The following is an 11,375-nucleotide window of genomic DNA, read 5'->3' on the forward strand; positions in this document are numbered from 1 at the left end:
CGTCCGTGAAGGCTGGTACAACTACCAGCCTGCTTCAAGTCCTCCAACTCACGATAACTATTTGGGTTTGCAGTCGAAGCCTGAACTATAAAACGTTAAGCCTATGTAACTCTAGCATCATGAGTACAGAAACAAATCCACTCACCTCATATATGTGGATTAATCCATATCAGACTGAACAAGCCTGTAGCCCGCTACATCCACAGAGCGCACAGAGAGTCAGTGAACCCGCCGCCGCACATGGCCAACTGCTGATAGCGGCGCAGTGTGGAGCTTGCAATACAAGACCGTTTTTTTCAACATCTCGTTTAACGCGAGATTAGGTCACGTGTGTTGTCAATTTCCTGATCGGAGTCTGTTGGGTGCCCCCTTGCATTGTTAACTGGTTGTAATTCAAGCTTTTTTAACCTTAGATTCGTTTTACAAGTGTTGTCTTAACCATATTGTGGCCATACGGAGGGAAAGAACCTGCTGCTAGGTGGTAGGCACATGCACTGCGACGTATGTTGCTGTGTTCAAAGTTTGTTCAATGCGAGATCTTGTTTGAAAAAGCGATGGGAGTGGCAAGAAAATATAAAGTTTTGTGAGTTTACGGGATAGGAGGAAATGTATTTAAATGAACGCAATGACGAATAAGTCAAATGTTGCAACAAAAGGATATCAAAACACGTGTATTATTTTTAATCATTTAATAGAATAAGAGTTATTGTTGTATTGTCTTTCATAGAAACATTGTAGGTAAAGAAACATTGAAGTGGGGGTTATTCTTGGGGTGTTTTTCTCCCGTGAAGATCCGGGTTAGAATTGGCCATCAGCGCCCATGCTTGTCGTGAGAGGCGCCCTACGGGATCGGGTAATCAGGCTTGCTGACTTCCTTGATGCATGTCATCGTTTATTGAGGGGCGGTCGGGTAGCCTTGTGGTTAAAGCGTTCGCTCGTCACGCCGAAGACCCGGGTTCGATTCCCGACGTGGGTACAATGTGTGAAGCCCATTTCTGGTGCCCCCCGCCGTGAAATAGCTGGAATATTGCTAAAAACGGCGTAAAACTCACTCACTCGTTTATTGAAGCAACATCGAAGGTTGTTGTTGGAGATCTTGTCTTGTAAAGCAAAATTGTAGGACGTTGTTGGAGTGCCTGTCTTGTATAGCAACGTTGTAGGAAGTTGTTGTTGGAATGCTTGTTTTGTATAACAACATTGTAGGAAGTTTTTGAACATCTTGTCTGGCATAGCAATATTGTAGGAGGTTTTTGGAGCGCTTGCCTTGAAAAGCAACACCGTAGGTTGTTGTTGGAGTGTTTGTCTTGTACAGCAACATTGTAGATTATGGTTTGAGTGTTTGTCTTGTATTGACCTTTTCACACTTTCGCCATCTTGGATCGAAAACGAGGCTTGGAGAGCATAGCTCCATGCAGTGTGAGTCGCATCAGCTCAGACAGCATGTTGTGCATTTCTCTGATGGACATTTCAAACAAACAAAAAATGGTATCCTCTGCTTCTAATACAGAAAATAGTTCACATTTAATCATGATGTCCAACTAAAATATGCCTGTAATACACTGGCATTAGCATTTTGCTGTCAGGATCCCGGATGTGAATCGAAAGGTGCATTTCGAGATACGTATTTCAGAAATAGATTGTTTTATTATAACCTCGTCGGCATATAGGTACAATGTGACAGTACATTCAATGACAGAAGTTTTGTATTGCAAATGAACCGAATAACATGAAACACGTCAGTGTACTTTTGCAAATTTGCTCAGTCAGTGTGTTGCTTGGCGAACTCGAGATCGTCAATCATGTTTATTTCACGTTTCATAGTGGTGTTTGCTGCACAACGCACTATCGTTTTGCCATGAGTCCAGTTGACAAAAGACACTTTTTCTGCTATTAGTTTCATCTTAACATATTACGATGTAAATGAAATTAGTTCACAAAATAATTCGTGTGTCAAAATAAATATTCAGAAGGGGCGATAACTCTATTCAGTGTGTACAGTGACAGATGATACTTTACTTGTTCTTCAAACATCACTTACTTAACTGATTACTGCCGATTGAGATTGCACCGTGCACGACAAAAGTAATAATGTGTGAACTGTATTAAATAAGTTAAAAGGAAACTAAAAATTGATAAATATAAATAATGCATGAAATTGAAAAAAATATAAGAATTGATACAACCACCAACTTCTTGGACACCCTCACCTAATCCTGTATGATGATGGGTAATTGTATATCAAAAGGAAGCTACTAATACATTTATCCTGAATATTTTGAAAATGTCTTGATCAGATATGAGTACAGTTAAAATAACAAAAGATAAAAAAGAATCAACTTCAATTGGTAATCAAGCCAAGATAAAATATATGTATCAGTACAAATTATGTTCATGGAACAATCTGGATTTCTTATATTTAACAAAGAAAAACAAACCGAAATTTTCATGTCTTTATTTCTGACAATATAAGTTTTCAAAACTTAACATGGACCGGGTGTCTTTGTCAGTCAAAAGCACCTAATTAAATTCCAGGAGAAAATAATTTTCTTTCTTGTAAACAAATGGTACAATGTGCTTTTTTAATGTCTGATAAATATTGGCCATGGTGTTTTGTGAGTAAATAAAGGTTTTTCACTTCCTCGTCCTATTTAAGTGAAATGTGACAGGAAGCACATTTGTTGATTGAAAGAAAATGGCTTTTCATTTCCTCGTCCTTTGACAGGACGCACATTGTAACCAGTGTGTTACTGTCAGCAGAAAGATCCTCCAGACATCCATCACCGGATACTAGTACTTCATTGTGTTGACTCGCTGGACTGAAATGAATAATTCAATAATATTGTAATAATATTTCTACTTCAATAAAAAAAATTTATAAACAATGCATATTCACCTTCTCTCAAAATAGTGCTTATTTAGAAAACAACATTCATCTCAAATAGAGAAATTTAAGGAAAATTAATCACAGTGTGTAACATTACATGCAACTTTAGAACAATCTTGAAGGTATCAATTCATCTGACATGTCTAAACTCAAACAGTATATTCTGTGTAAACAGTAAACTCAACAGATCCATCAATTTAATGACAGTGTACTACAGCTCTTTATATCAATGTCACACAGAAATTTACTCTTGTTTTAATTAAACACGTTTTGATATTTGTATTACCAGTATGTATTTAATCATGACATACTTTGTTTAGTCTGACCATGCTGAAAACATACTTTCGCTAGAGTGAAATAAATAAGATTTTTATTAAAATCAGGTGTAATATCACGTTTTGTCATCCCTACAGTCAGTCTGCCTCATTGACACTATGGTAAGGTCATGAAGATCACAAAGAAAATATAAGACTTGAATTTATTTTGTCAAATATAATGTTTATCTCTTCTTGTTGTTTACTAAAGTTGATATCTTGACTTGAAAATATTAACTTTGTCACATCACAAGATGAGATAAATTCATGCTATCATCGTTATTTGACAAGGAAAACAAATTTCTTCCATGTATTTATAAAAACAAAATTATTTCTCGTTTTGATTGAATTATAAAACATTATAAAAACTATCACACCACTTGACTTGATTGAAATAAACTAAAGTTCTAAAGATTGTTAACAATAGTAAAATATTACATCATAACAATATAATTATTGCAAAATGACACAGTAAGCACAACTATATTCTTACATATAAATTGTTATGATTAATAATCAATAATACATGGCAATTGCTTACACAAAAGAAATCATTTTGTTTTTAAAGTTTCAAAACATGTTTGTGGTCATAAAACCAGATGGGTTTCACAATTAAACAAAGAGAATAAATGAGTTATGATTGCAATACGCATTGGAATTAACAATAATTCTGTTTATACTTTAAGTTTATAGTCATGTCAATATCAAGTTATGCATTTGAAATATTTGAATACAAACTGTTAAAGAGATATCCTTTTGTGTAAATTATATAAAGATCACATGTAGATTGAACATTTACTGGCCATTAATTAGTTGGGTTTTTGTTCATTTCATGACATAATTAATTTGGTACAGTAAAGTAAATATCATTTTGGTAGAAATATTGTTTACAAAATTGCAGATCAAACTGTACTTTACTTCAAATATTTAAACACCTTTTATGTAATAATTCAGTTGAAATATTACACCTCATGGTATCTAATCTGTCAACCTTGAGAATCAAAATAACAACTTTCACAATATCGACAGCACAAGTAGATCTAGAGGTCTAATATTTTATTGGAATGCATTTGAGTCCATTACAATTTACATCAAATACGCAACTGATGCAAAATTCTGATTTCTTACGATTGTAAATTCTCAGTAGGTTACAATTTGATACATTATATTAACATATCAATTTAGTTAGTTTCTGACATATATCTAGATATGGTCAAAAGGTCAATACTTCAAATACAACCTGCAAAGTTATTTAAACTCACAATAAATAGTTTGGCTTAATGGTGTGTAAACAATGAATTATTCTTTACAAGATCTCAGCAGCATTTGTATTACGTCTGTTCAGCTACCATAAACTGCACTGGGAGTTACCAGGTGGTCATGGATATTTTAAAATGAAATCACAACAGAACGGCCAGACTCAAATTTATATCGGTAAGGAGACCAGATAACAGTTGAATAGTTTGTCAGTGATAAGAATAAGAATAATGTTCAATACTTACGATAAATGTACCGGAATGGTTAAATTGTCACAGTTTGTTCCGATTGCGTGCCTTGTTGACATCGCCGTTGGGTTTCATGTGCTATCCAGCCTTCACCTTCTGCTCTCCAAGCCTCGCTTTTAAACCGGAAGTAGCCAAGTGTGAAAAAGGTCAATAGCAGTATTGTAGGTTATGGTTTGAGATCTTGTCTTGTATAGCAACATTGTAGGAAGTTGTTGTTGGAGTGCTCGCATTGTAGGCAGTTATTGGTGATCTTGTATTGTAAAGCAGACTTGTAGGAAGTCTTTGTAGATCTTGTATTATAAAGCAACGTTGTAGAAAGTTGTTGGACATCTCCCGGTAAAGCAACACCGTAGGTTGTTGTTGGAGCGCTTGCCTTGTGTAGCAACACCGTAGGATGTTGTTGGACATCTTGTCTTGTATAGCAACACCATAGGTTGTTGTTGGAGTGCTTGTCTTGTAAAGCAACATTGTGGGATGTTGCTTGAGTGCTTGTCTTGTATAGCAACACTGAAGGATGTTGTTGGACATCTTGTCTTGTATAGCAACACTGAAGGATGTTGTTGGACATCTTGTCTTGTAATGCAACATTGTGGGACACTGCTTGAGTGCTTGTCTTGTATAGCAACACCATAGGTTGTTGTTGGAGTGCTTGTCTTGTAAAGCAACATTGTGGGACACTGCTTGAGTGCTTGTCTTGTATAGCAACACTGAAGGATGTTGTTGGACATCTTGTCTTGTAAAGCAACATTGTGGGACACTGCTTGAGTGCTTGTCTTGTATAGCAACTCCATAGGTTGTTGTTGGAGTGCTTGTCTTGTAATGCAACATTGTGGGACACTGCTTGAGTGCTTGTCTTGTATAGCAACACCATAGGTTGTTGTTGGAGTGCTTGTCTTGTAAAGCAACATTGTGGGACACTGCTTGAGTGCTTGTCTTGTATAGCAACACTGAAGGATGTTGTTGGACATCTTGTCTTGTAAAGCAACATTGTGGGACACTGCTTGAGTGCTTGTCTTGTATAGCAACTCCATAGGTTGTTGTTGGAGTGCTTGTTATGGATAGCAATACTGTAGGTTGTTATTGGAGTACTGATCCTTGAACCCCCTAACCCCTAAACCTAACCCAAGGGGAGACAATAAATGGTGTACAAGAGACGTTCTGGGGCCTCGAATATATTTTACGGACGTTTCTATCAGTGTCCGAATCCCCCGATATATTCTTCCCGATGGTGAGGTGAGGTGAAATGGGGTTTAACGTCGCGTCCAAGATTATTGCACTTATCTAGCGACGTGCATGCACGTGTGTGAGGCTGCTTGTACTAGTCCGGACTGATGCCGATTTATAGTGCTAGCACACTGAGATACCATGCCGCAGTTTAACATGGATACCCCACCCAGACACAGTATACTGACTCCGAGCCGACCAGTCCTTGTTATAGCCCCTTAACGCCGAGCGCCAGACAGGGTAACAACAAGAACCATCTTTTAACGTCTGTGTGTATGTATGTATGTATGTATGTATGTATGTATGTATGTATGTATGTATGTATGTCTGTGTGTGTATGTATGTATGTGTTTGTGTGTATGTGTGTGTATGTATGTATGTATGTATGTATGTATGTATGTATGTATGTATGTATGTATGTATGTATGTATGTATGTATGTATGTATGTATGTATGTATGTATGTGTGTGTGTATGTATGTATGTATGTGTGTGTGTGTATGTGTGTGTGTGTCTATGTGTGTGTGTGTGTGTGTGTGTGTGTGTGTGTGTGTGTGTGTGTGTGTGTGTGTGTGTGTGTGTGTGTGTGTGTGTGTGTGTGTGTGTGTGTGTGTGTGTGTGTGTGTGTGTGTGTGTGTGTGTGTGTGTGTGTGTGTGTGCACTGTGTTGAAAATACAATCTGCCTTCTGGTCAGTGCACACCGGGTTGGAGTGCTTGTCTTGTACAGCAACATTAAAGGTTGTTGTTTGATATCTTGTCTTGTGTAGCAACACCGTAGGTTGTTATTGGAGATCCTGTCTTGTATAGCTACATAGTTGGAGGTTGTAGGAGTGCTTGCCTTGTATAGAAACATTGTAGGATGTTGCTTGAGTGCTTGTCTTGTATAGCAACAGTGTAGTTGTTGTTGGGGTGCTTGCCTTGTATAGCAACATTGTAGTTGTTGTTGTTGGAGTGCTTGTCTTGTATAGCAACATAGTAGGTTATTGTTGGAGATCCTGTCTTGTATAGCAACATTGTAGTTGTTGTTGTTGTTGGAGTGCTTGTCTTGTATAGCAACATTGTAGGTTATTGTTGGAGATCCTGTCTTGTATAGCAACATTGTAGTTGTTGTTGGAGTGCTTGCCTTCTATAGCAACATTGTAGGTTATTGTTGGAGATCCTGTCTTGTAAAGCAACATTGTAGTTGTTGTTGTTGGGGTACCTGTCATGTATAGTAACATTGCAGGTTATTGTTGGAGATCCTGTCTTGTAAAGCAACATTGTAGTTATTGTTGTTGGGGTACATGTCTTGTATAGCAACATTGTAGGTTATTGTTGGAGATCCTGTCTTGTATAGCAAGATTGTAGTTATTGTTGTTGGGGTACTTGTCATGTATAGCAACATTGCAGGTTATTGTTGGAGATCCTGTCTTATATAGCAACATTGTAGTTGTTGTTGTTGGAGTGCTTGTCTTGTATAGCAACATTCTAGGATGTTGCTTGAGTGCTTGTCTTGTATAGCAACAGTGTAGGTTATTGTTGGAGATCCTATCTTGTAAATTAACATTGTAGTTGTTGTTGGGGTGCTTGCCTTGTATAGCAATATTGTAGGTTATTGTTGGAGATCCTGTCTTGTAAAGCAACATTGTAGTTGTTGTGGTACTCGTTGGAAAGTCTTGTCTTGTGTAGCAGCACCGTAGGTTGTTGTTGGAGATTTTGTCTTGTACAGCAGCATTGCAGGAAGTTGTTGTTGGAGTGGTTGTTTTGTAAAGCAACATTGTATGTTGTCGTTGGAACGCTTGTCTTGTAAAGCAACATTATATTTTGTTTGAGATCCATGTTTCATCAATCCCATCCTTGGATGTTGTCTTTTTCAGTATTGTAATGTGAAATAAACCCTTTGAAAGTAACACTATAAATATATTGTACCGTGTGCGGAACGGTTGTACTGTTACCATCCTTAAACCCGCAAGTCTTTGATCTTTTACAGAATACAGACATCATAAAATGTTAATACTGTTTAGTTAACACTCAGTACCATTCGTCAGTCTTTTTCAGGTCTTTGTGGAAATGGAAGCTCATTAAAGGCAAAGATCTCTGCACCAGTACCCAAAAGAACATTGACTCACATCAAGAGGTCGCTAGAGAAAGGGAGATGGAAACGAGGTATGTCAAAAGAGTGTAGTGTAATATACAAACGTTAATGATATACATGTACCAATAAAATCTATATCTCAGCACCTCCAGAATTAATAACTCTCTGATGTTTCGGCTCTCCACATTCGAGGTATACTCCCTTTCTGATATTTAATGGAACAACTGAGCAGTGATTATTATCATGTGATGCCGCTTGAGGTCGTGTTGTTGAAATTTCTGAAATATATATCTTCTCCTTTCACAGACCTAAGGAAGATATTTCATCCTTCCTGTGTATGGAAAAGGAAAGTGCATACGACAGAGGAAGGAGTAGAATAACCGCTTTAATATTAACAGTTATCCGCGTATGTAAGAAATGTCTTCGATTGTCCTGCATGTGACTCTTCAAATCATATTTAAGCGAGTGAGTTGAGTTTAACGCCACTTTGAACATTATTCCAGTTATATAACGGTGTGTCAGCTTAATGTGGGAGGAGGAAACCCACGGTGCTGAGTGCTGACAAACCTAGAAACTTTATCTGTGCGGACTGGGATTTGAACCCACAACTCTGCACAACTCACCGAGACGACTGAGCCACTCATCCACCCTGATGCTTAAGGTCATACTTTCTATATTTTTAGTAAATTAAAACTACACAATTCTGTCTTACTGAGGTTGTTACATTGTTTATTTGATTTTGCAGGACTTTTCACCTGACGAAGTTGACAAGGCTGTACACAAAGTGTCCAAGAAACATTCGCCAAGTCTGATGGTGTTCATGAATAATGATACAGTTGGCAATGCAATTGTCAAAGCTGATAATGTAAACCTCTCTTCTTGTCCAACATTCATAAGATGATATAATTACGCCATCAGAATAAATCCCTTTACTTACTTAACATCGACTCTGTGTTCTCACCATTTAGTCTGATTATATTACTCCTAATTTCTATATTGCAAACCTTTGCTTTACACGTGACAGGTTTTCCTGTATTTCTTTTCGCTATTTAAAAGCCTTTATAGGCATTGTTTACAGCAACAGATAAACAAAAAAGAACTACACAGGCAGATTTTTAGTAAATTTATAGCACCTAATAAAGTCGATACATTTATTATATTTCAATATCATAGATACATATATGAAATTTTGGAGCTCGATAGTCACATATTTTCGTTGTACAAAAGCATTGAAAACTGTTCATTGTCATGTCACATAAGGCCACAAGGTTGCGCTGAACTCAGTTTTTCGTGTGACCGCCCCGGGCAGCAATCACGGCTCTGCATTTCCCCGGCACTGACTGAATAAGTGTTCGAATCCTGTCCTGCGGAATTCTGCACCATTTTGCTTGTAACGCGCTGGCCAGTTGATCGAGTTAATTCTCTCTCTCTCTCTCTCTCTCTCTCTCTCTCTCTCTCTCTCTCTCTCTCTCTCTCTCTCTCTCTCTCTCTCTCTCTCTCTCTCTCTCTCTTATGTAGAATGCTACACCATCTGCCTACACATTATGTAGAATGCTATATTATCAGCCTACACATCATGTAGAATGCTATACCATCAGCCTACACATCATGTAGAATGCTATACCATCTGCCTACACATTATGTAGAATGCTATACCATCAGCCTACACATCATGTAGAATGCTATACCATCAGCCTAAGCATTATGTAGAATGCTGTACCATCAGCCTACACATCATGTAGAATGCTATACCATCTGCCTACACATCATGTAGAATGCTGTACCATCAGCCTACACATCATGTAGAATGCTGTACCATCAGCCTACACATCATGTAGAATGCTGTACCATCAGCCTACACATCATGTAGAATGCTATACCATCTGCCTACACATCATGTAGAATGCTATACCATCAGCCTACGCATTATGTAGAATGCCATAATATCTGCTTCACATTATGTAGAATACTTTACCATCTGCCTACACATTATGTAGAATGCTATATTATCAGCCTACACATCATGTAGAATGCTATACCATCAGCCTACACATCATGTAGAATGCTATACCATCTGCCTACACATTATGTAGAATGCTATACCATCAGCCTACACATCATGTAGAATGCTATACCATCAGCCTAAGCATTATGTAGAATGCTGTACCATCAGCCTACACATCATGTAGAATTCTATACCATCTGCCTACACATCATGTAGAATGCTATACCATCAGCCTACGCATTATGTAGAATGCCATAATATCTGCTTCACATTATGTAGAATACTTTACCATCTGTCTACACATTATGTAAAATACTGTATCATCTGTCTATACATTATGTAGAATACTATACCATCTGTATAAACACACTTTGTACACGGTATATGTGACCCGTGAAGATCCGGGGTGGAATAGGTCTTCAGCAACCCATGCTTGTCCCCGTGAAGATCCCGGGTGGAATAGGTCTTCAGCAACCCATGCTTGTCCCCGTGAAGATCCCGGGTGGAATAGGTCTTCAGCAACCCATGCTTGTCCCCGTGAAGATAAGGGGTGGAATAGGTCTTCAGCAACCCATGCTTGTCCCCGTGAAGATCCGGGGTGGAATAGATCTTCAGCAACCCATGCTTGTTCCCGTGAAGATCCGGGTTAGAATAGGTCTTCAGCAACCCATGCTTGTCCCCGTGAAGATCCAGGTTGGAATAGGTCTTCAGCAACCCATGCTTGTCCCCATGAAGATCCGGGATGGAATAGGTCTTCAGCAACCCATGCTTGTCCCCATGAAGATCCGGGATGGAATAGGTCTTCAGCAACCCATGCTTGTCCCCATGAAGATCCGGGATGGAATAGGTCTTCAGCAACCCATGCTTGTCCCCGTGAAGATCCGGGATGGAATAGGTCTTCAGCAACCCATGCTTGTCCCCATGAAGATCCGGGATGGAATAGGTCTTCAGCAACCCATGCTTGCCGTAAATGTCTACTCAGTCTTTTCGCGTGAAGTTTAGTAAGAATAATAGCGAATGCCACGAATGCATACATGGTTCCTGTGATGTGATAAGGGTGGATGATACACAGCTGAAGATACAGATAAAGGTATTAACGCCTTAAATGTGTGGCCTCACTAACCTGAGATGTGTGCTGCTGGGGGGTATTCGTGATAAACTGCGCCAGTGGGCTAGCATTAGTCCGGACAGGTACAAGTGCGCGCACGCACGCACACACATACACGCACACATACATACACGCACGCACACGCACGCGACGTTAAATGAATTATCAAATTGTAAAATGATCACGCCACTTGAATTAACAAAAACGTGTTGATATTACAAGTTATTAACATACATATAGCACACAGTAAGCACAATTACCG

The 11,375-nt window shown here is 38.5% G+C and overlaps 1 protein-coding gene across 1 annotated transcript in view; it reads right to left on the reverse strand.

The window, feature by feature from the left end:
* LOC139458558 (orexin receptor type 2-like) overlaps positions 1 to 292 on the reverse strand; it is a 52,188-nt gene extending 51,896 nt beyond the window's left edge. The window contains exon 1 of the mRNA XM_071239989.1: positions 146 to 292. The gene's annotated coding sequence lies outside the window, so the exon portion shown is untranslated. The remainder of the gene's footprint in view (positions 1 to 145) is intronic.
* Positions 293 to 11,375: the final 11,083 nt, after the last annotated feature.

This window comes from Haliotis cracherodii, unplaced genomic scaffold (genome assembly GCF_022045235.1).
Source record: "Haliotis cracherodii isolate W230 unplaced genomic scaffold, xgHalCrac1.p SCAF_1, whole genome shotgun sequence".
In the NCBI taxonomy this organism is placed as follows: domain Eukaryota; kingdom Metazoa; phylum Mollusca; class Gastropoda; order Lepetellida; family Haliotidae; genus Haliotis; species Haliotis cracherodii.